This window comes from Siniperca chuatsi, linkage group LG4 (assembly GCF_020085105.1).
Source record: "Siniperca chuatsi isolate FFG_IHB_CAS linkage group LG4, ASM2008510v1, whole genome shotgun sequence".
Lineage (NCBI taxonomy): Eukaryota > Metazoa > Chordata > Actinopteri > Centrarchiformes > Sinipercidae > Siniperca > Siniperca chuatsi.
In genome coordinates this window covers 5,210,459-5,234,173 of record NC_058045.1, presented here as the reverse complement: position 1 = coordinate 5,234,173, position 23,715 = coordinate 5,210,459, and positions in this window count along the sequence as shown.

Below are 23,715 nucleotides of genomic sequence, written 5' to 3'. Positions count from 1 at the left end.
TTGATGAGAGTAATTAAACCACATCAGTCTCCTCTCGATACTATTATTCTCTGCAGTTATCATGACTGTGTGTACTTTTGCTAATAATTTATCCAGTAACTTTAAGTGCAGCTAGAAAATCTAAACAATCTAAAAAGGGCATGGTAATGAACTCATTAGTACAGATGAGTTTCTAACAGGAAACTTGTTTGTTAAAATGAGAAACGGCAGAAATAGTTTGACAAGAACACTCCCAGTATGGAAATGATCCTGAACTGGAGAAAAGAAAAATGTTAATCACGCCGGTATCAGAAACTGCCTCTGGAAAAAGACTCATTGACAGACAATACATAAGATCCCAATTAGATAGGCTTTATTTCTGCGGCTCAAAATATGTAGCCTGCTCCACTTGTTCCCTGTTGGCCATTCTCTGGATTCTCTCTCCAGTGGCCCTCAGGTCAAAGAAATAACTGTGATAAAATGTCATGATGAGAACAGAAAAATGTCATTCTTGTTAGTATTGCAACGTGACTTGAAATTTAATTCTTGTTTGCGCTGCACACACATCCCTACACACACACACACACACACACACACACACACACACACACACACACACACACACACACACAGATCTCTTTGACCTATCGCAATATTTAAAAGAAATCCATCTTTGACATGACTGTGCATGTACACACAGACACCAAGCAGATTAATCTGAGATAAAATGTCCAGCTTTTTGTCAGCTAAGTTAACAGTGGTGACAGCAAAAGGGCACAGACACACACAAAAACACAAAACGCACCACACCACACTCTACAGTTAGTTGGTCTTGTGACAGAGTGCTTGTAATGAAGGGGAATTCATTAGGCAATTGTAGCCACTTCACAAGGAGACAGAAGCAGGTTAGAGAGAGACATGCTGAAGGTGAAGATGGTGTCTGGAGACTATAGCCAGAGCTGGCAGAGCTATGACAGCATGAAACATGGGCTGAGCTGCGCAAAGAGTTGGAACGAGCTCTAATGCATGTCTAAAACATACAGGGGTTACATGGCTGTATATTTTAAAAGCAGGAGAAATGTCCTGGGTAGTGTAAAATTCACTTATGACTTAAGCCACACTATCACCAATGGTTCTAGTGCTCAATGTTGGTCAGTCCACCACTTTGGTCCAGAATAAAATATCTCAGCAACTATTGCATTGAAATGACTTTCCTCTAGCACCACCATAAGCTTGATGTTGGGTTTTTTTGAGGGAAGTGTGTCAAGAACAAATTAATGGATTGCCATGGAATTTGGTACAGACATTCATATCTTCCTCAGAATTAATTCTAATAACATGGGGATCCTTTGTCTTTTCAATTAGCACCACCAGGAACACCACATTGGATTGGACTTTCCTAAACTACTGGCATTCCCATCAGCCTCAGCTGTATTTTGCTTGTGGTGCTAATTTAGCAAATGTTAGCATGCTTACAGCAGACACTAAACTAAGATGGTGAACATGGTTAACATTATTCCTGCCATACATTACCATTTTAGCATTGTCATTATAAGCATTTTAGCACGCTGATCTTAATTTTTAGCCCAAAGCACTCTGTGCCAAGTATAGCCTAACAGAGCTGCTAGCATGGCTGTAGAATAAAAGTCTTGTTGAATACTTTTTTCTCAATGACCTCAAAAATGGCAAGAGGATATTTTAATTCCCATAGCTGTGGTATCAACATTCTGAGTGGTGAACAGTATTACAGTTGACACCTTTCTCATCTTCTTCCTGTGATTCAGCTGACTTGTTTGACATGTTCCACATTCACACATCCCCATTTTATTAAACATTTCTTTCTCTCTCTCTCTCTCTCTCTCTCTCTCTCTCTCTCTCTCTCTCTCTCTCTCTCTCTCTCTCTCTCTCTCTCTCTCTCACACACACACACACACACACACACACATTCTCTCTCTCTCACCCCCTGATGTGGTCTGAGATAAGGTTTTCCAGACACCTATTATAAATGTTCCTAAGATAAAGAACTGTGATATTCCTGCTTTGTAACCCAAGTCTGAATTAATGTTTTAATTAGCTATATAACCAATCAGTAATCCAGTTAATCTGAACAGAGGACCCTGAGCTTTAAGGTAAATAAATTCTGTTATTTGCCTCCTTACCCAGACAACTGCAGCCTGTACTTCAGTGTTCTGCCACATCATGATTCATGAATATACTAACTGATGCAAGAACAGCCGCTTAGACAATTAGTAGTATTTTCTATGGAAAATGACAAACTTCAGTTTCTGTCAAGCAGCTGGGGTGAGAAAGTTGTTGACACGAGGGGAAACACTTGCCCTTCAAAAACAGCAAGCCTCTTAGATGACAGCATGCTACAAAATGTGCATTTTTGGCAGTCCAAATTGTAGCTATCAAAGCTGTTTTTCAAGGATTTGCTTCTCAAAGATATGTCTGTCACTGCTTTGCTGACACTAATGCACTCTTCATTGAGTGTCATTTGTGTTTTTTTTTCTTGACTAAATCACTATTTGTTCAGAGGCAGACTTGGGAAAAACAAGTCATTTGCATACCATAACCCCTCAAAACACACAGTACTTCATTGTGGCTTTTCTGAGCTGAGTAATGATAAATAGTAGAATCAAAATAGACACATATAATGAGGACTGTCCAAATCAACCATCAAGGTACATTCAGGCTTTAACATTTAGAGGTGGCACTAGCATCCACACACAAGAGTTCTCAAAAAGGTAGGAGGCAGATTTCTTAGAGAGACATACTATCAAGTGTTATGCAATTACTGTAAAATCAGCAATCTGATGCACGTAAAAATAACAACTGATGACAAGCATATGCATCCATGCATCCATTGAATCTATGGAGACATTCTTCTGCAGTATACCTGCAGTATATGCTATTTTTTAGGAGTATGTGTGTTATACCTTCCCCTCGCATAGCCATTAGTGTCTGCATGTACTCCTTGCATCCAAGAAATAGACTTTGCTTCAATGATTAATACAAGTGAAGCAAGTACCCCCCACCCCCTTCAGAGGATTTTCTATATGGTTATGAGGGAACCAACATTATTGACTGCCAGTGTGCCGCCAGTGTTGATGCCAAATTCATGGGCTTAATACATAGATTAAAAAATCTCCAAGGCAAGGCGTCTTTTGCAACTCACAGCATGCAATTAGCAAAGAATAACAATGCCATGTGGCGTGTAATTAGCAACGGGGATCAACCTCTTCCCCACTTATTACAGCGCCCTGACCTCAGCAAGTACCAAGAAAGTCAATTTAAGGCCGAAAAGGCTGTATCACCAGAAAAGCTGCGTAAATTTGAAAAGCTGTCTGACCTCAAGAGGCCCTGACCAATGGAACTGCTAATAAAGTCAACTTAGAAAAAAAAAATCCTGCCATTTCCCTTGGCTAATAATATGTTTACGTCGAGAGGCATTTGTCAAATGAAGCAGTTTTAATTGCGCCTTCCCTTATTGTTTCCTCTCGAGTTAAATCCACTTTGGCTAATCCTAAAGAACCTTGTCCATATTTCCCTAGACAAAATGCAGCTGTTGCTATATGCTCATTTTCACATTAACCTCTCATGCCCCAGTCCTCGCGTCTACTTGTGTTCACAAAGCTTCTGAACACTTTGTGTGTAGACTCATTTTACAGTAAATAATGTTTGTACCTTTCTAAACTTTCACAGCCTGGCAAATGGGAAAAAGGAGGAGGGATTCAGTATGCAACTGCACAGATCCAGTCCTACACACAGACCATTACCCATCAACTTTTCATATAGTATCAAGTGTATACAGCTCTCAGTAACATGAGGACGTGATGGTGATTAATGCTGACAGCAGTGTCACTGTAAGTGTAACCCTCATCTTCTCTGCTAGACATATACCATAAATATATGATGAGAAAGTTATCTGCCACAACCTAGCAACACAGTGAAAATGACAAATCCAGTATAACTAAAGTATTTGTATTTATTTTACATCCTTCAATGTTAATTCTGACTTGTTTGTACATGTATGCAACCCAGTTAAATGTATGTTAAAACTGTTTTTTTATTTGTCTTTTTTACTCCCACTCAATTACAAAGAGAATAAAAGAAGAATTCTAGTAGAATTCATGCATTGTTGGTAAAGTTAATCCATTAACTGTGAATAAGTAGCATTTGTGCATTAGAATGCTACAAATGTCAGACTTTAAGATTCTACATAATGACAAACTGTCAGCAAATATACTGAGTCATTATGTTTCAGATTTTCACATTTTCCTCTCTATCATAAATCAGCCTGAAGTTGAAGTTGACTGAAGTTTCAGACTCACTGAAGCTGTGAATAAGTTTTCTCTTCCTCGCCTAAAGTCCGTTCACAATTTAACCTTTTTCCAAGCAAGTTTTTTAATGCCTCAGTATTAAATAGTTTCTTTGACTTTTGCATTTTTGTAACTTTACCACTAAACCTCGCAATTTTTACAACGTTATTTCCTTTTTAAAGTTACTCAAGCCTAGCTGAAGAAGTTAGTGTAGCCAGAGATATTTTATTTTAAGCCACAACATCACAGACTCTACAGAAGCCACCCCGAGTTGCTGGAAGCCAGCCAACTATTGCCAATTCATAACTTAAGGTTTACCTCATCATTCCATATCTGTACTCATCTGTTTGTTTGTTTATTTTCCTTATCATATACCTTATTAATTCTTCCTTTTTATTCTTTTACTAGGCATTTAACTTCATGTCTTCATTTATTAAGTAAGAAGTTTTCTTTGAAGCAGAAGACAAGGTCAATTTTTCAAACAGAATTCAATCCTTCTTAAGAGACTGATCAATTAAAAGGTCGACTTTTAATTAGTTCGTTTTCGCGGTTAACCGGGTGGTGCCCCTTAACGAGAGTATTAAAGTGTAATTGTTTGATTAAAGTAGTTGATTCTCCTACAAAAGCAGTGCTGCAAAACACAATGTTAAAGATCTCGTTATTATGAGAAGTGTAAAAAACATTTCAGTTAATTATGAAACTGTGGCGGGCCGCCACAGTAGGTAATTAATGGTAAACACTGTACACAACAACAAGCTCTAGCAAGGGCAGTTCAGTTGTATCATAGCTGACACCACTGTGTCCACAAACCACTGTTTTCTTCTCTTTCTTTTTGTGCTTTTTGCATGAAATGTCATATTCCTCCCACAATCTGACTTGTAACTACGTGCTGCTCATAATTCTCACCTCTTTGTTTGACAGACTGCTTGTTGACCCGCCTTTTAAGCTTCGCCTTTCAGAAAAGAAAACTTGGCTGTCTGACACGGTTGGACAAAACACTTGATAAAGGAAAGAGTAGAAACAAAGAAGAGGGGGAAAATCAGGAGGGCTTTAGAAAGTAGAGCAGAGTGCTCCTCTGCTACAAAAGGTCATGGTGTAGCGTCAAAAGTTTTTCCAATACTCAAACATATCCGCTCAAACACATGCACAGCCACAAACAAGGATTGGTGATTGGCTTTTGACACTAAGTATGTGTTGGCTAATCACCCATGGAGTGGTTTTACAGACGGATTAAATCTAACCTTATAGACATACATGGTTTTAATATTGAATAGATGAGTGTAGTGCAGAACAGGGCTCAGTTCATGTCCATCAGACTGGCTTCTTAATTGAAAAGCTGGGTACCCCCCATTGCCCCACAGACTGGCAGCAGCACACACACAGCCACACTGTCATAGATATTCTATAGACACACAGACCCACACAGTTGTATCCATCATAATTAAACTGCCTCCCTGACAGGGTCTCTGAGATTAAAAAGTCTGGGGGATGAATTTCACCCTCACCTTCAGCAAAGGGCAGTTTTCAGACACTGGAGTCACAGACCTCTGTCACATATTCTGGTTTCAGCCAGCTAGAGGATTAGGTGGCTAATGTTAATAGGTTAGAGGAATGCTGCAGAGCCACCAGGAGCCAACATCCTCCCTGCTCTGTCCTGAGAAACCTGATAACCATAGAAAGATGCATGAGAGGACCGCTTTTGATGATTATATGACTGTGGGCCAGGCTATAACAGTGGGACTCACACTTGCACACAAGCATTGGCACAGACCAAGGCTGAGATAATCTTGTGTGACTGGATGTACCTGATGTGTACAGGGCACAGCCTATGATTACACAGAAGCTGTTTCCTGCCTAAACGTGGCAAACACCTACCAATACACAAGATCTGGTGTGAATGTCCCTTGTGGTCTTTAGGTGGGATAGCATCAGGATTAGAGCTACGTTCTTTGGCAGCATGAGCTGCTGACATTTGCTGTAGGCTTTGACCAAGTTTTTTTTTTTAGGTTTTACGCCACTCGTTTATGGTGAAAAAACATCTAATATCACACAATATCATGTCCTATGTTACCTAAGACATAAAAACATGACACCCACAATGATTTAAATATATTTTATTGAAACTGGAAATGCAAGAACATTCTGGAACTGCAGATCTCGCAACGGTGTCAAGGCACCCTGTGACCTCTGTTCCTTATGCGCACCATATGTGATCACGCCTGTGCTGTTTTACTCTTTCTCTCTTTCGAGATTCCCCCATGACTAAGCAGCCCCACAATAAATCCTACCATCATGGAGGTTATAATGTTCAATTTTAACTGTATTAGATAGATGCTGATTGAACTTTATGGTCATTTTGGAGGCTGTAGTTTGTGGTGCTGTTGAATTGTATTGTTATACTGAGAGATGTTTCTAATATTTAGTCTATGTGAATTGATATAAATGGGTTTGTAGATCCCCTCTTGCCATAACAGTCTTTGAAACTGATCATACAGTTTAAGCAACACCTTTTCTGAAATAAATTGAATTAGACTGCATTTGTTTTAGCTAGGTGTATCTAATGAGTGTAAGTTAGCTAACTAATGTTTGTTGTTAAAAAGCAAACAGCTCACCACATCGTATTAGCAAACATTTTCATAAAATGGTACTCTCACTGTGCCACATCTTGGCAGCCGCTTGTCAGTTTTACAGGAATTAAATGCGTAGATGAGACTTTGTATGTAAGGTATGCTAGCTTTAGCTTTCACCGCTAGCTTGAGCAGTTTGGTGCCTCACCTGATTCACTTTGTACTTGAGAAGTGGATACTTAATGACTTCGGTAAAATTGGGTAGTAATATAAGTTAAGTAAGTAATACTTATGATATGCAGTCTCAGGTCTTATCTCAAATACATTAACATTACTAAATCTCTACCTAGCAAGATGGAAGCTTGACATTTCAAAGTAGCTTTGATTTTGGTGTTTTTTATCTGAAAAATGAAACACATTAAATGTGCCCTTCTATGGTATTGGTACGCTCTTTTTTCCTGTGTGATGTATGCAATACAGGGCCAAAGACTAAGAGATTGTTCAGTGTCTTTGCCATGAGGAATATGGCCTTTGTGACTGAAAGGATTAGGTAGTACGTGATATCATAGCACATACTACCTACCTAGCACATTCTTTTGGGTCTTTTTTGGGATGATAATTTTACTGTGGGCTGCAGTAGTTTGCGATTAAAAAATGACATTTTACAGTGGGCTGAAATTGTTTGGCATTCAGCACTGTGCTGCTGTGTGTTTACCCAATGGTAAACACAGCAGAGAGTGATGTAACCTTGGCTGATGGGGGACTAAAATTCTTTTAATTGCTTTACTGCCGTATGACTGACTCATCTAGACAGAGAGTCTGCTGTCAATACCATTCCACAGCTGGACCATATGCAATAAAACAACTTGTTTTAGCCTACATGAATACCAGATGGTGGGTAATATAATGGCCTACATAGTTAAGGCAGTAACAAAATACAAGAAAAATTGGTATTTATTTTTAAATTTGATATATATTTTAAGATAAAACTGCCTGGAACACCTCAATAAATTATGTTCAATTACTCTGGCAGGTCTGTACACCTCCAACTGACAGTATGCCTGCATCTGATTAAATCAATTTATAATGACTAAATCAATCAACCATGTTTTGCTCATTAGCAACATAAGACATTTAAAATGTTTTGTCAATAGCGCAAAACAAATGAAATTTACATTTCATTAGCATTGAATGCGGAAATGCCAAACATTTCTAAGCTGTTTCCTCAGAGAAAAATTAGGACAAGCTTGATTTAATCAACTATATAGTGGAATATATAGAACAATTTCATTGAAGAGCGCTTACGCTTTTCAACCTTGCAAATGCGTAGCCTGCTTCACAAATCTCGGACTAATTGATCTTGATTGTTGATTTGATTGAGTCTCTTTCAGGAAATCACTGGGAAATCATTTTTACTCATATGCTTGTCATGTATTAGCCCACCATGACAGAACTAAAAATAATGTGGGCAAGACAGTGTTACATTGTCTTGTCTCATTTGTTCCTCTCAGCCCTTCTGAGAAAGTCTGACACTTTCTCATTTTACAAGATCGTGTAAAACTTTCTGTGATGAAATCTAACTAGAACTATAGCTCTATCACAGACCCCTCGGCTGTGACTGTGCTGAAAGACCAATAAACTCAAATGACAAGACACCAACCAAACTGTCTTTAGTTGAAACTTTTCTGCAATAAAAGATTAAGAGAACTTTTAGGAAATCAATATAAAGTGCTTGTACTTGATTAGGGCCTCGGCTTCTTCTTTCAGAGTTCACGTAGACGAGAGGAGAAGTTCTGTGTGGAAGGTCAGCGGCATAATTCACAGAGTCATTCCCAGTTCTTTGGGAGATGGCACCACTTACAAAACTGAATATCCATTCAAATAAAAGTCCACAGGGCCATTAGCTTCAGCAGTACACGGCCAAAGATAGAGAGAAAGGAGGCGAGATGGAGAATGAGAAAACATGGAAGCACATGTGTATGGTGGGGTGGCTTTCAAGCTGAGTTAGCTCAATCAGGCAAGTTATGCATGTAATCAGGGGTTATCGAAGTACATGACAACAAATGTTACATGAAAACTTTGCCGCTGATGTTTAAAAGAGATGAGTGACTGAGTTTCCCACTGTCTGGCTTCGCTTGGGATGCTGCAGGGTTTGCATTGTGAGAACTGTCGGTCAGACTTCCAGAAACCCCATTTAAGTTACTCCAAAGTTGGACCTGAGTGTGAAATGCTTCATTTCTTAGAGTTAAAAGGAAAGTCGCTGCCCTCAAGCTAAATAAGAATGAAAATCTAGAAGAGAAGTCAGAGATGAGCCGTTCACATCCACCCTTGAGTGACAAGTGACATAACTTTCAGATTGAGAACATTAATTAGTTCATCTCCATCATGCGGAGTAACATCAATTTCTTTCTCCTGCCATGTAGTATCATATTTGTTTTTGATGTTCCAAACGATGATAGGATGTCAATGTTGTTACAGATGTTATGGGATGTCAAGCTATACAACCACACATCAGCTTAATAGCCGAAGATAAATTATTTGTTTTGTTTTTTCATTAGTTTTCAAGTGGGAACTAACTTTCTGCACTAATACTTTAAGCACTCTAAGCCTTCTGGGGAAATTATCTGCAGTCATCTACACTTCATTTCATATTGAATTAATTAAACTATAAACACATTTCAAGTGATCTGTGGAATTGAGAGAGAAATTCATATAGTTAGTGTTTTCTGTATGTGGTCATCTGCAAGAGATCTGTCAGTTGTTCTGTATTCCCCTAATCATCAAGATTCATGATGATTTAACAGTTTTCTTTGAGGCGCCTGAAGGAATTCAGACAGAGAAAACAAACTATGTTGCATTTTTGTCCAAAAGGGAGAGTGTTTAGCAATAATGGTCATGTCATTTATGATTTGATTTGATTTGATTTAACTAAATTTAAATTTAATAACGTCACAACATACACATTTTCAAGAAAACCAAAACAACAGTGAATCAATCCATCATAGGACATGACAAGACAAAAAAAGCAAACAAATACGAAATACTAAATATTTTACATCATCTGGTAAACATTTTCAAATCTTGACCCCCATACACTGAAAGATCCAAAGAACCAGATCTATGAATTTTGATTATGCTTAGTATTCTTTTGGCAGTTTTAGTACTCTCAAATACCAGTAAATAGCCTGGTGCATTAATACACACGACCTGCTGCTAACCTTTGCCTGTCTATCTTCAGTTGATTTATTATTTAGTTTCGATATGTATACTTACCTATAAACTGTATCTACCTTATACAATATATGCGTACTTTCATTATTTTCTACTCTGTGCTTTCCAGTTGTCACGATAAGCAATGAGGAGCAAAAACAAAACCTTGGTAGTGAGACGTGGCTACAAAGAGTTTTTATGTAATCTCCTTGAAAGTGATGGTGGAGATATAGAACTAGCATGTGGAGTGGGTGCTCTATTTATCTCACTTCATTATCTTTAAATATCTTTAGTGCAGAGTAAATCAAAGACGTATATAAAATTCAAACTGTAAAGTTAGTTGTACATATATTGCTAATTTCATTCATTTTGCGACCAATCTGTTTCCCTCCAGTACCTTAATCCGTAAAAGCATTTACTCTGTAAACAGGGGAATATGGACAGATTTGTCTTGAATCATCTGTATTACTCAGTATCTGCAGCTCGCTGTTTGTTGAAGCTGAGTGAAATGCTCAGTGTGACTCTAGTCTTACTAAACCCGAAGATAAAACCCTCAGGTGACTTTGCGCTTAATCACCTCATGCAGATCATGTCATTAATGTTTTTTTGCTTCAGATTACATCAAAGGCTCAGTCATTTTAGGTGGAGTGTAATTGGCACAGAACGGGTACAAGCAGAAGTGTAACTGCAGTAGTGTTGCGTGACCTATCATCATTTATCAAACACTCTTGTAATCATACATATTCATACTGTCAGATGACATTCTTGCATTCTTGTAAATACTCAATGATGTTCTGAAAAATGGAAAATGCCAAAGTAAATTAGTATACAAACCATAACCCCTATAAAGCCATTAGCACAGATATGTGGTGTACAGTATCAAACGTACTTCATGCATTAAAAGCTTATAGAATGACTTCATCAGTTTCTGTACTGACTTTAGTACGGGGCTTCTGCTCTAATTAATAGTACATTATTTTTCTGTTCATGAAAGTTATTTTATTTTGACTGCTTGTCTTTCCTTTGATATCTGCTAACAGGAGATGGAGAGCTAAAAGTAGAACAGAATGCATTTTGCTTCAAAATTCATGGTGACGTGGCTGCTTGAGGAAAGTCAATAAGATATAAGTTTGGGCATTTGCCATTTATTGTCTATTTAAGGATCAAAAAATAGTCTTTGTGTGGCCGGTTTGATATGTGCACGTATTTCCCAACTGAAAAACCACCAAGCACACAGACCCTTGGTTCTGTGTTTAGAAATGATCCAGTTAAATCTTCACATACAAGATGTCTCTATTTTGCCTTTCCGTCTGAACGTAGTCCTTGTGCTTCTGGCTTAGTATCATACATCAGTTTCCAGACTGATTATGTTTAATTGGTAATTGCATAAACCTTTCCACAACTAAGCACATGCAGTAGAACCTTGTGTTTAGAGATGATCCTTTCACCTTTTTCCATTTTTTATTATAAAAAGAAAATCAAGTGCCACTCCTGCTGTCCCTTTCTGATCTGTCCTTACTTACATGTAGCTGAATGTGTTTCATGACAACACAGATTTTTAACTTCTGATAATTAGCAATGTCCCTGTGAATGATGCTTTGTCTTTTTGACTGTGAATCCTTTGTTTGTTTTGTTTTGATGGCAGCATCACTATTCAGTTTTTCCTGTAGATGGCAGGTAAACACATGGGAGCTAAATATGGTCTCCGTCCTCCTAATCATTTGTTGTTCCTGTTACACATTCTGTGAGTACATAAGCACATACCAGAGCACATATTAAACAACTCATTTGTACTTCATGCCACTGGTAATGAGTATTAATACTGTCATCAGTGGAGTAAATAGAAAAAATGCATTGCGTGAAGTGCCCAACATTGAATTAGAGTCTTTCATTCAGTCTTTCATTCTGTGTGAATCTAACCTGCCTTGTCCGCCTCCCACTGAGGCACCAGCTGTGTGGACTCTGTGTACTCAACCACCTCTCCCCCCACTAAACCTTTGCCATGTGACCTGGCCTTGAAACCAGCAGACCATGTACAGGTCATGCTGCACTCTGAGTCGTTACTCTGATTTCTTGACTGTACAACGGACTAAACGCCAGCTGAGAGCTTTCACCACCAACTTTTTAATTGCTGGCCAAAGAATGAAGCATCTATATTTCACATATAATAATATTCATATTACACATTTTGTACCTCCATTATCTTAGATTTTGCAGAAATTAGGAAACTGTGCACATCTATTTAGGGATACACATAATAACCAGAATAACAAGAGTGAAGCAGTGGGAAAGTGTGCTTTGCAGACAGCCAAAACTATAATTTATCTTCAGTGCTTATTGCTTTCCTTCAGCTGTCTTTTTAAATTTTAGGTTCACAATGCACTTGAAGCTGTACTTCAGATGGTGACAGAAGAGCTGATGCAGAAGTTGTGCACTACAGCACGGGGGAGAGGAGGTGGGGGGGGGGGTTGTGACAAACCCAGTCAGTTCATGCTCACAATGCACATGTGCTCCATTCCTCAGGGAGGCGAGGCAGAGAGGCTGACTCCCTTGCTCCCCTAGTCTACTTTAACCCTCAGGCCAAAGTGTGACACTAGCAGTCTCAGATGGGAGTGCGTGTCAAGTGTGCAACGGAATACCCCAGGTGCCAACAAGGATGTAAGTGCCCTCAAGCATAACTAGTAAGTCTGTGAGGTGCATGGGAGGAAGCCCGTTCAATTGATGAAGTGACTTGAACCATGTTGTTATTTAAAGCATCGTCCTCAATGCACATTAACCCATTCAGACATACAATCATATATTATTAGAACCTTTTAACTAAAATGTTGATTCCACGTGACGTGACTGGGAGCAGAAGCCTTTGAATTTCCTTGGGGAGTACTGGCAGCTGTGTTTTGCATCAGAAACACTGAAGGATAAATATAATAGGTCTTTGCAACTGGAGTCAAATCTTTTAGTGATTTGTTGTGCATGCACAGAAATAGCAGCATTACAACTGGAATAACTCCCAGGGGTGGCAGAGGTTTAAATGCAAAACACAGTAAAACAGCACAGTCTGTGGTGGTTAAATTATTCTGTTCCCCAATAACCAATGAACACGTGAGTTAAAACACTGTCAAATACAAGTGTTGGTAATAAAAATATGTAATTATATTTACCTAAATCTATAACAAGTTTTATAAGTTGGTGGGTTATGGGTTTTTAATGTCTCACTTTTTGTACCCTTTACAGCTTGCTGAGTTGCACATTGAAAGCCGACTTCAACTCCCCACACCAACCATAAATGAACACAGCAATAAAAAGGTAATTTCCACTATTTTGGTAATCATAGCCAGACTTCAAAGTTTAGATTTTTAAAACAAACGCCTGCTGTAAAGTTGTTGGTTGCATTCAAAGAAATGTAGAGGGACGAGTTTACAGCAAACTGCAATTAGAGGCAAATTCAGAAACCTACATCTGTTTTCTACCAGGAAGACAACTGTGCTTCGTGAGATCTGAGTGAAGGTGGTGTAAATGAGTGGTGGTTAAATGAACAATGAATTTATACACTACATCCACTCTGCTGCAATTCACTTGTCATGGCACATGCAAATACTTGTACTAACCAGCTCCAGAAATTCCTGAAAACGTAAAACCAGACTGCGTAAATTCATGATTTACTGGTTGTGTTCTCTCTAAGTTGAGACATGTTGAATACATTTAACATCTGTCCAATACTTTGGCATGTTTAGACTTTGCAGCTGTACGTTTTTTTCCCTCCTTCCAAAGCAAGACCTGGTAAATGAGTTTCTCTCCCTGTTGAAGGCTTGCTTGCCAAATTGATGCATTTACAATGTCATATTTCCCAATGGCTTTGCATGATAATAATCAGGATCACATTTGTGAGTGACAGACAGATTTATGTTGCAGATCACCCAAGTGGATTGTTCTTTTCAAATTTCTTTAAAAGGAACAAAGTATCTAGTCATGCTTTTGTGTTAACTAAATAAGATACAGGGCTTATTCAAAGTGTTGAATAGGCATCTAATTTCAATGGTAGGGCTCTTTTCTACATCCGAGATTAACTGTACACTGATTTATTACATTTCTATACAGTCCCTATTGTTTAATCAAGCTTGTAGATTACACTGACTTGCTAAAGTAGAAAAATCTCCCAAAGTATTCAGAAACAAGTCGGAAAGCATGCTACCTCAAACCATAAATCATATCATTATAACTTTTTTATTTTATTTTTTAAACAATACCCAGTCTCTAGGCAGGATATTTGCCAATTATTACAACAGCAGTACTAACAGGATTAGCAAATACACACTATTGTTATTTATTTCAGCAATATCTTGTGCTGCCATACACATTCAAAATGTTATTTGTGGCAGGCAAAGCACATTAACTCATAGAACAAATCAGACACACACCAGGACCAGATTATCCAAAACTCCTTTTGATCAAAGAAAGCATTGTATTCTTGTGCACTTTTCTTTATTTTAATTTGATCTCACACTTAGACAATAATTAAAATAAATAAATAAAATGTAATTTTGCTTTCATATGGCTATCTATTACAATTCTATTTGTCTGGGTCAAGATTGCACTGGCAATAAAGTAAGGGGAGCAGCCAAAATGTCATTTCCCCCTGCAACTTCTCCAGCCTCTTTTGGGGAGACTCCAGTGCTCCATTTCCAATTCTCCAATCTCCAATTCCGTTCAGATTCCAGACTAAAATTCTGTGTATTGAATAGGCCTGTCACGACAATTACTTTATTGAGGAAGGTCAGCAAAAATGATTAGTTATTGTAACAGGCCTTGTATTGAGTGCACAAGATATGAATATGCATATTCAATCTTTGTGTCAGATTTAGAAGACACATATATGTTTGTGTGGAAAATAGCGCATGCATCCTTTTTGTTCATGCATCTTTTATACCTCTGGCCCCAGGTGTTCGAGCAACATTGTGGAGAAACTTTTAACCACTTACATATACATACACAGTCATATTCTTTCAGTCACCACGTGAATCTTGTTAAAACATGGGTGAAGGTTATAACAATTATCGACCAGTAAATCTAAAGTTTTTTGATTTGTGTTACAGCTCTATCTTCACCTCTATGTGCCAACACAACACCAACCCCAGTATTGGCAGTCAGTACACCAATGCCCATTATCCCCACTTGCAAGTAAGAACTTGAGATATATAAACATCTACATTATTCCTGTAGACATATTTTGTGGGTTTTGTGTGCTATGACATCTGTGCTCTTATAATTTGAACTTGCTTTGAACTTAAATCCATTTAACTTGCTCGGAATAGACATTGGACTGTGACAATGATGTCTTGTCCCTGTCAAGACAGGTATGGTGAATGTCCAGTTTGTGGGTCCAGGGTGGTATAGCTGCCATTTGTGCCATGTCTGTTTGACATGACCAGAACCCCAGTGTGCACTGGAATAATTTGCAGCTACTTTAAGTGTGATTCTTTTGGGAGGAGGATTAGCACCTCCCTCAGAGACCACAGTTGTCTAATGGAGAAAGTTGGCCCGTCCCATGCTGCTGCTTTGTGAGTCAATGAGTTTGAATTTCATTTCCTGAGATGTCATAAGGGGGCACTGAATCTGTGAGTGTGTTGATTAAAACCCAATTTAAATCCACAAAAAACTGGGCCAAAGCCTCAGTGAGTGATTTTGATGGAAAATACATTATTCAAGTCAAGGGGATGTTATTTTCTATTTGGTGTAGTGAATAGCGCTGTAGGAATTTAAGGAACAGTCGAACACTTTGAGAAATTCACTTGTCGGCCATCAAACCCCTTGTCAGGTGTGAAGATTGATATGAATTTCATGTCTGTGTGTGTAGTACAGAAAAGAAAAATCCAGTACAGAGGTCCTGTTACGACCAAAGACAAAAACCAAAGATATTATTTTTCAAATAAACCACATCCAAAGCTAGAACCCAACTAAACGAGTCCGTAGGGCTCACAACTTGTTTCAGATTAGGAATAATCATTTCACAGAAATATCTTGTGCTTTCCTTCAAGGAAATTATTGGCTTTTTTCCTCCACCAACAAAACTCATGCATCTAAAAATAACTTAAGTTGAAAGTCTGAATAGAGAATCAGCTTGAGTACATTTTCAACTTCACCACATGCACACTGCTGCCTCAAGAACACACTGAACCTGCTGTGACATTACAAAAAGAAAGTTTGCCCCTTTCCTTCAGAAGATTGTACACTGACACATTAATTGTTGGAGGTAAACTTTATCTTGGGTAAGTTTTTGTAAGGCAGGATTACATTCATGTTCAGAAATTGTACTTTCTGAACCACTGTAGAATGATTAATAGTGCTTTCAGGCACTTTCAAGTGCATGCTCGCGATACCCATCATGGGGAAATGGCTTGGCATCAGACACTGGAACGCTGTGTTCTGACAGCAGGGAAATCTAATTTGACTTCACATCTGATCTTTAAAGCCGGTCCTCCACATTGTAATTTACAGGGCACAAAATTAGATTCGTCTTTCAAAAGTATAATATTTTGCTGTCGTGATAAATGTTTTAAAAATGACTTCTCTTATGGCTGACTTACAATATACTGTATTTGGCATGTGGGACTGTCAACAACACAATACATGGGTTTCTGCCTCATTGTCACAACACGTGAAATCAAGTATAGTATGTATCAAAAGTTACTAAAACACTGGTGACAGTTATCTCATTGACATGAGTAGTTTTGAATTTGTACATTTGACGAATTTTCAGAATACCTCATGGCTGGATAGTTCCGCCATAGGAAAACTACACACCATGAAATGTTTGTAATCATGGTAATAAAACATGTAATTGTTTCAATTAGACAAGGTTATTATTTTTATCATTTATGTACAACTACTGTATGCTACCATGTTGGCCAGGGCTCGCCTGTAAGAGAGAGATTGCATCTCATGAGTTCTTGATTATATAAAGGATGAATCAATAAATGGGTAATAATCTATAAATAAGTATTTAAAACTGGTCATATGTCTTTTGTTCAAACTAGACCTAACAGCAGTAAGTGCCGGCACCTACCTGAGTGGATCCCATTCCAGTTGATATACAGGATTGTAGCCAAGATAGCTTCAGCTTATGCTGATTATTAATAAATAAAAGTGTTAATGTTCATCTTTTCTTAGTGCATATAGGTTTGGAGGTGGAGTTACACAGGACTCACCTGCCAGTCACATTGCAAATCACAGGAGAAAATCAGCGCTTTACATCAGAGTCTAAAAAGCATTGCATCTTCCCTCTGCAGGTATTTCCGTGTTGTTCTGTGCTTAATGTGTCTGCAGTTCAACTAAGGGAATAGCCAATGTGAGAATGTTCTGGTTTTGTTACTTTCTGACTCAGTGCTGTCCTCCAGCAGTGCTGATTCCTGTGCTGAGTTGCATCAAAAACCTGTCAAATCTTTCTCGAGCGGTCAAGTCATGCGAGAACAAATGTTTAATTTTGACATATAGTATCTATAGAAAAATAGCAAAACATGTCCACAATACTGAAACGGAGCAGATTGATAGACAGACAGACAGAACACTCAGTCACTTAGTTCGGTTTCTTAGCCTGCTTGTTTTTCGTGGTTGTAAACAGAATTTTCAGCCCTAATTCGCTTTCCCCCCCATTGTAGCAATCCACAGACAGAAGGGAAATGACAGAGAGAGAGAGAGAGAGAGAGAGAGAGATTCAAACCCCAAACCCCCTCCCCCTGCTGATTTTGGCAGAGAATCGTTCATAAATAAAAAAAAATATTTAACGCTCTGCTAGTGCTACGTTCTTACGTGAGTGCTCTGGTTAATAAATGCATTCTTTGATTTTGAAACAGTAGCCGTATGTTATTATTTAGCCTTTCTGAGGCTATTCCATGGTTAAATCAGTGAATTTTATTTTATGAAAAAAATTGCCCCCTCACAAATTTTAGCAGCTCCCTCAGTAATTCATCCTGGCGCTGGGCCTGATTACACTACTGTTACCAGGATAATTGAACAAAAAACCTAATGGTGTTGCTGCCGTGTGTGAAAAGGGCTCAGGGCTTGTCAGCAACACCCTACAAAACTGATAATCTCGAGTGAGACTGCTTGTATCATTTAGCAGCCTTTGGCTGCTATTGCTTTGTTCCCTTGCCTTGGACATATAAATTGTTAAATGCAATCTGGCAAGCCAATGCTACATCTTTAGAAGTCTCCCTCAGTTATTATTTTACAGTGTCACTATTAATAAAGTTTGTTTACTAATCTCTGATTTAGTGATGGAACACTGACTCTTTTTGAGATGTAGCCTCAAAAACGATCAGCACCAAAACCGAAGCTAGCAGTTTTAGTTATTCAGCTCATTGAAGCCCAAGCCTTCAAATTAAGTTGTGCTTTTTAGTGTGAAGCTACTTGGGAGCTTACAGGCAATGCCACATACAATATTACTCAAACTTATGGCAGTGTTAAGTTTAAGCTCAACAAACCTGTTGTTGATAAGAAATGAAGCCAAGGTGGCCAATATAACAGATAAAGTTTATACGCAGCATTTCTGATGGTGATTGTTCATCCACTGACCTTCAGTAAAATGTGAAAGGGGGTTATATGCAAACCAAAAGAATCCTTCAATTCAATCACTTTGAGCACTAGTTTTGAACTGCAATATTTACATTGTGTGCTTGGAGGGATTGGGAGTAAAACTCTTCTTGAATGATATTCCAACCATATATCAGGAGTACAATCCTGAGACCCTGCATCACGACCTGCTGCTCTACCGAGGAAGGTAAAGCAAGTCTGCCTGAGAAAATGATAGGCACCGTTTCTGTATTCTGTGGCTGCATGTGTGCTGGGTTTTCTGAAAGCAGAATTATCCTATCTTTCAACAGATTTTTAGATATGCTTGGAATCAAGTTAGCATGTTCTGATTGAATTTTCAGTAGTGCAAGTTGAATAATATTTCAGTCATGTTTAAATCTTGTCCAATTGTATTACTTTTCAGACTTCAGAAAAAATAATTAGCTGGAATTGGATGTGCTGAAAAAAAGAAGGAAAATCTGACGACTCTCTATCTGAACATTGCATAAGACAGTCCTGATCATTTTTATGTATTGCAAGAGATTGTATCCGGTCAGATCAGGGTCAGTGTGATTGGCAGTGTCCTGAGTTTCTGCTCAACTCTGTGTGAGCAGCAGCGACAGAGGCAGACAGGAGCTACCTCAGTATTCTTCAGAAAATATATGTGACCTGGTCTTGGTTTAATCAGTTCCTACATAATGTAGGGCTGTGTTAGCAAGCTGAAATACAGCTTCTTGTACTCTACATAATCTAAAAAAAGTTTGAGCTTTCCTTATTTAAAATACTATATATACTTTTTACATTTGTAATTCCATTTTGTGGAGTCCCCTAAAGGTCATGGTGAGAATTTTTTTGAGGACTACTTTTGCTTTCCCTTACAATAAATTTTGCGTTACCTTGCAATACTTTTCTTCTACCATTCCTTCTGAGCCATATGTCTATTTGGCATGGAATGTAGTGTGGAGATTCTCAAGATAATGCATTTAGCATTGTTTATGGACACCTCACCTTTATATGATGTCCATTGCAAAGAAGTTATCAGATAGAACATTATCAAACTTCTGGGTAGGAGCTGTATGTATACGGAACATCAATTATTGCTCCACACTTACAGCAACAGGCTTTCTACCAAAACCTGTTTCAGCACTGAAGGTTACTTTAATTTGCTTTGTGCAAAGAACAGACACAGAAAGCTTTCCAACTTACATTGATCTGCATTCCTGCTGTATCTCTGTACATGGTTCACTGCTGTCTGCTCTTTCTGTGACAGAACCACAGACTGTTTGCAGCATTTCAGTCACCTTCTTGTTGGTTGCTTTTTTTGACTCATATAAATACAGCACATTAGCTTTAAGAGGTAGATTCAAGTGCACAGCTGTAATTGCGCCTCTGGAGACGTCTCATTTTCCTCAGTGAAACCCCTCTGGGGTCCAGTAGAGTACAGAGTACAGATACAGTAACTGTTCACGAATGAAACCGACAGCATCCCGCAGTTTACATGACTGCTTTCTTCTGGAGAGACCTCTTGATCTGAGAATTTGTTTCATTTTACTTTCACTAATTACATAACCATGCATGCCTATTGAGCAGTAGTACTATATTAGCATACTTAATGCCCAGTTCAAAGTAAAATTCAATGAGCTGATATACTATTGCGTTGTGCTGGAAGCAGCTGAGCAGAAATAGACATATGGCTCTGAAGGAATGGAGGAAGAAAAGTATTGCAAGGGAATGCAATACATATTGTGAGGGAATGCAAAAGTAGTCGTCTAAATTTTCTTTGCCTTGACCTTTAGGTGGCTCTGTACCATTTAGACTGTTGTTTGCTGACTTAAAATATGTACATGTCCCAGAGGCTTTTTGTTTTTGGGTTTCCAGCCTGACTTTTTTCAGTGGTGCAGACATTTGAATGTGCCTTCAGCCTCTTCCCTTGAGGATCAGCGGCGTGGGTCAACTTGATCCCTCAGCCCCTGTCTTTCAAGTTTCCTACCTTGTGTAAAATGTGCCTTATCAGAAGTGTGTGTGTGTGTGTGTGTGTGTTTTCAGGGGATTAAACCATGTGCATTACTGCTTGGACAGCAAAATTCTGACTAATCCCTGAACCCTGCCGATAGCAAGGCTACCAGTGCATCATTACTCTTTCATGTGTGAGCAAGCGGCTGAGTTGTCATCACTGACAGAGAAAGTGTCAAAGTGGATGTTTACATCAATAATTAAAACTGAGGGCTCAGAGAGTCATAACAGCTGAGGTTTGGGTTGCCTTTAATATTTCCTACAGATTGTCCCTGAGCTGTCCATTACCAAAACATTTCCCAAAGTGTTGTGAATGTTGATGTGCTGCAGCTTGTGATACCAAACCTGAAAGGGTAGTTGAGAGATATTCTATCCGCTTGTTTTTAGAATTTTTTCAGCCTAACAAAAGTTCATGGACCAGGTGTAAAGTATGTGTCATGTTTTGCTTGAAATGTTCGTTGGGTTGTTAAGCTTACACCAAGGGGAAAAGGGTGACTGGGGATTCTCATTCGTTTTAAAGGTGTGTTTAGATTGTTCAGATTGTTTTAGAGGTGACTTGATTAGATAAAAAGTCAATGCAACAGTTGCAAATGTGTCCTAGGCAAAAAAATGTAGGCAAAATCTGACTGCAAGAGTTGGAAATGTTTAAAGTTAAGCAGAAAATGTGCTCTTTTTACGAAGATAAAAAGAAAAGTACAGGGACCTGAAAGAGGCCTTAAAATACGTGAGAAACCCAGGAAAAATGGGAGTCTTGGCAGGTATGTAAGTTAACTTCTTCCTGCTGACGGCAGGCGTGCTAACGTTAGCTGCGGCTGCTGCAGGGGACTTGGCTTTCAGACTATCAGACACAGTAGGCAACCCTCTTCAGCTTTAAGATATATTTTGTCTTTGACCAGGTGTTTCCTCGGGTTAGACGTGTTGCCCTGGCCAGCTCATGCAGTGAGTGTTTTCTGCCACGAGTTTTGAAAAGTGTAACCACATTTGCCACCGCTGTCAGCTCGCCATTGCCCTGACTCAGTAGCCCTTTTTACCCCGCAGTACTGCCGGAAAGAAGAGCTGTCATTACGTTGGCTTTGCTTTTTTGTACACCAAACCAAACAACGGCGGCATAATGCTGCCCCGGTGTGTGATTCAGATAGCGGAAAGTACTCCCTCAGTGTAGGTCGAGCTGATCGTCATAGCGACGCTATTGCAGCAGTTAGGAAACAACACGCGGGAGCTTTACTTTGTCTTGAGAAGCTGCAGCCTTTATTCACTGACGAACTGTAACCTACACTGTACTTACTGTATTTACTGCCAGGGTGACCGCGTCACTGCTCACCTTTTCCTCTGCACCGCTCGCATTCACCGCCACTCTCTGCCGCTCGCTCGCTCTTGTTCACCCACACACTCACTGCGCACACACATGTGTCCCTGTGACGTGAACAAGTAGCAGGCAGGGGCGACGTAGTCTCGCTTCTCTCTATACTTTACTCTCTCACACAGATGCTCTCAGGTACCGAAATTTGGCACAGACTGATTTAAGTGAATCGGTACTTGGTAGTACCTACATTATTCGATTGGTACCCTTAAAAGTACTGAGTTCAGTACCCAACCCTAGGTCAAAACACCATGGAGAACACAAAAAGAAAGAGAACCATGTTTCATTGTACCACATGGGTCCATACCACAAGGGTATTAATAGTGTTAAAACATGTTTGTGACCAGAGGAACACTAGTTTGAAACATCAGACCGGATGGAGCCAGGCTGTTGTGAAAAGTGAATTTGTAATGCTTTTCCCACTTTCAGCAGTTACAGGTCTGTGGTTGAAGAAGCCACTTCAACCCTTAATGCTCAGTGGGCTTGGGCCACTTGGAAGCACCCAGATGTAAATGTGTTAAACCATTTAAATATTAAGCACGTCATAAGTGGGAAATGTGAACAGCAAGTAAGATCAGTTGACTTTTCTTGGATGAGAAAAGGGTGCAGCAATGGGCCCATCAGGACATAAAGGTCTTCATTTGAATCCACAGTGTCACGGTCCTTCCTCTAGGCAGACAGCTGTCGCCAGACATCTTCAATAACAAACCTCTCGAGTGTGAGGGCATTGAAATCTAAAAGTCCTATTTAAAGTAAATCTCTTGTGATCATGATATAAATGTCAGTAAAATGTACCGTATACACCAGCGTCAGATGAATGGGAGTCATGAGGGCATTCCGTTGCTATTTCTTTTTGTTGCACTTGCCAGAGAGGACTAAGCCACATTTATTAAAGGCCACGGCACAAAAATACTTCTAGCCTAATGGTTAGAAAAGAGGCCTAAATATAAACTGATTATGAAGGATAGAGAAAGCCATATTAGACAAGTAGCAGTCAGAGACCAAGCTCAACATGGACAATGGCTAATAAAAATAGCCATAATAATAAAGCATTACCAGAACAAACATTGTTTTTCCTCACATTGAATTTTGCACTTGAAATTCTCAATAAAAACAGAGACTCCGTGTTTCATCTTTCATCAGTGTTTGCCAGTTATTGTAGGAACTGGATACTTTTACAGATTTCAAAGCATTTGTTGAAAGAATATGTTGACAAATGTCGATGCTTTCATAAAATGAACGTTATCGTATTTCTAAGTTTTTGTGTCTTTTTTTCTATAGCTACCCACATTTGTAAATGAAATGAAATTACAAAAAACTAAATCCTAATATTACAGAAAAATGGACACAATGGCACTAGATATACTCCTAGAGTTGATAGTAAAGCTGGAAAGCCAAACCAGTCAGTAGATGTGATGGGTAAATTCTGGCCAGGCTATGTTCATTTAGGCAGGTGGTTAGTAGCTAATCTAATAGTAATTGTTGGATCTCAGTAGCACTGGAGTGGATAAATGAAAATTGAGAAATTCTAGTATTTCCAAAAATATTTTCAACCTACATTCTGAGAGAAACCAACCCAAAAACACAATTCTCAATACAGAAGTACCCCCCATTACTACTCAGTGCATAGGGTCACAGCGGAGCTGCTTTCCTCACTGCTGGCTGTGGGAGAAAACAGTGTAGTGTGATTTATGATGTT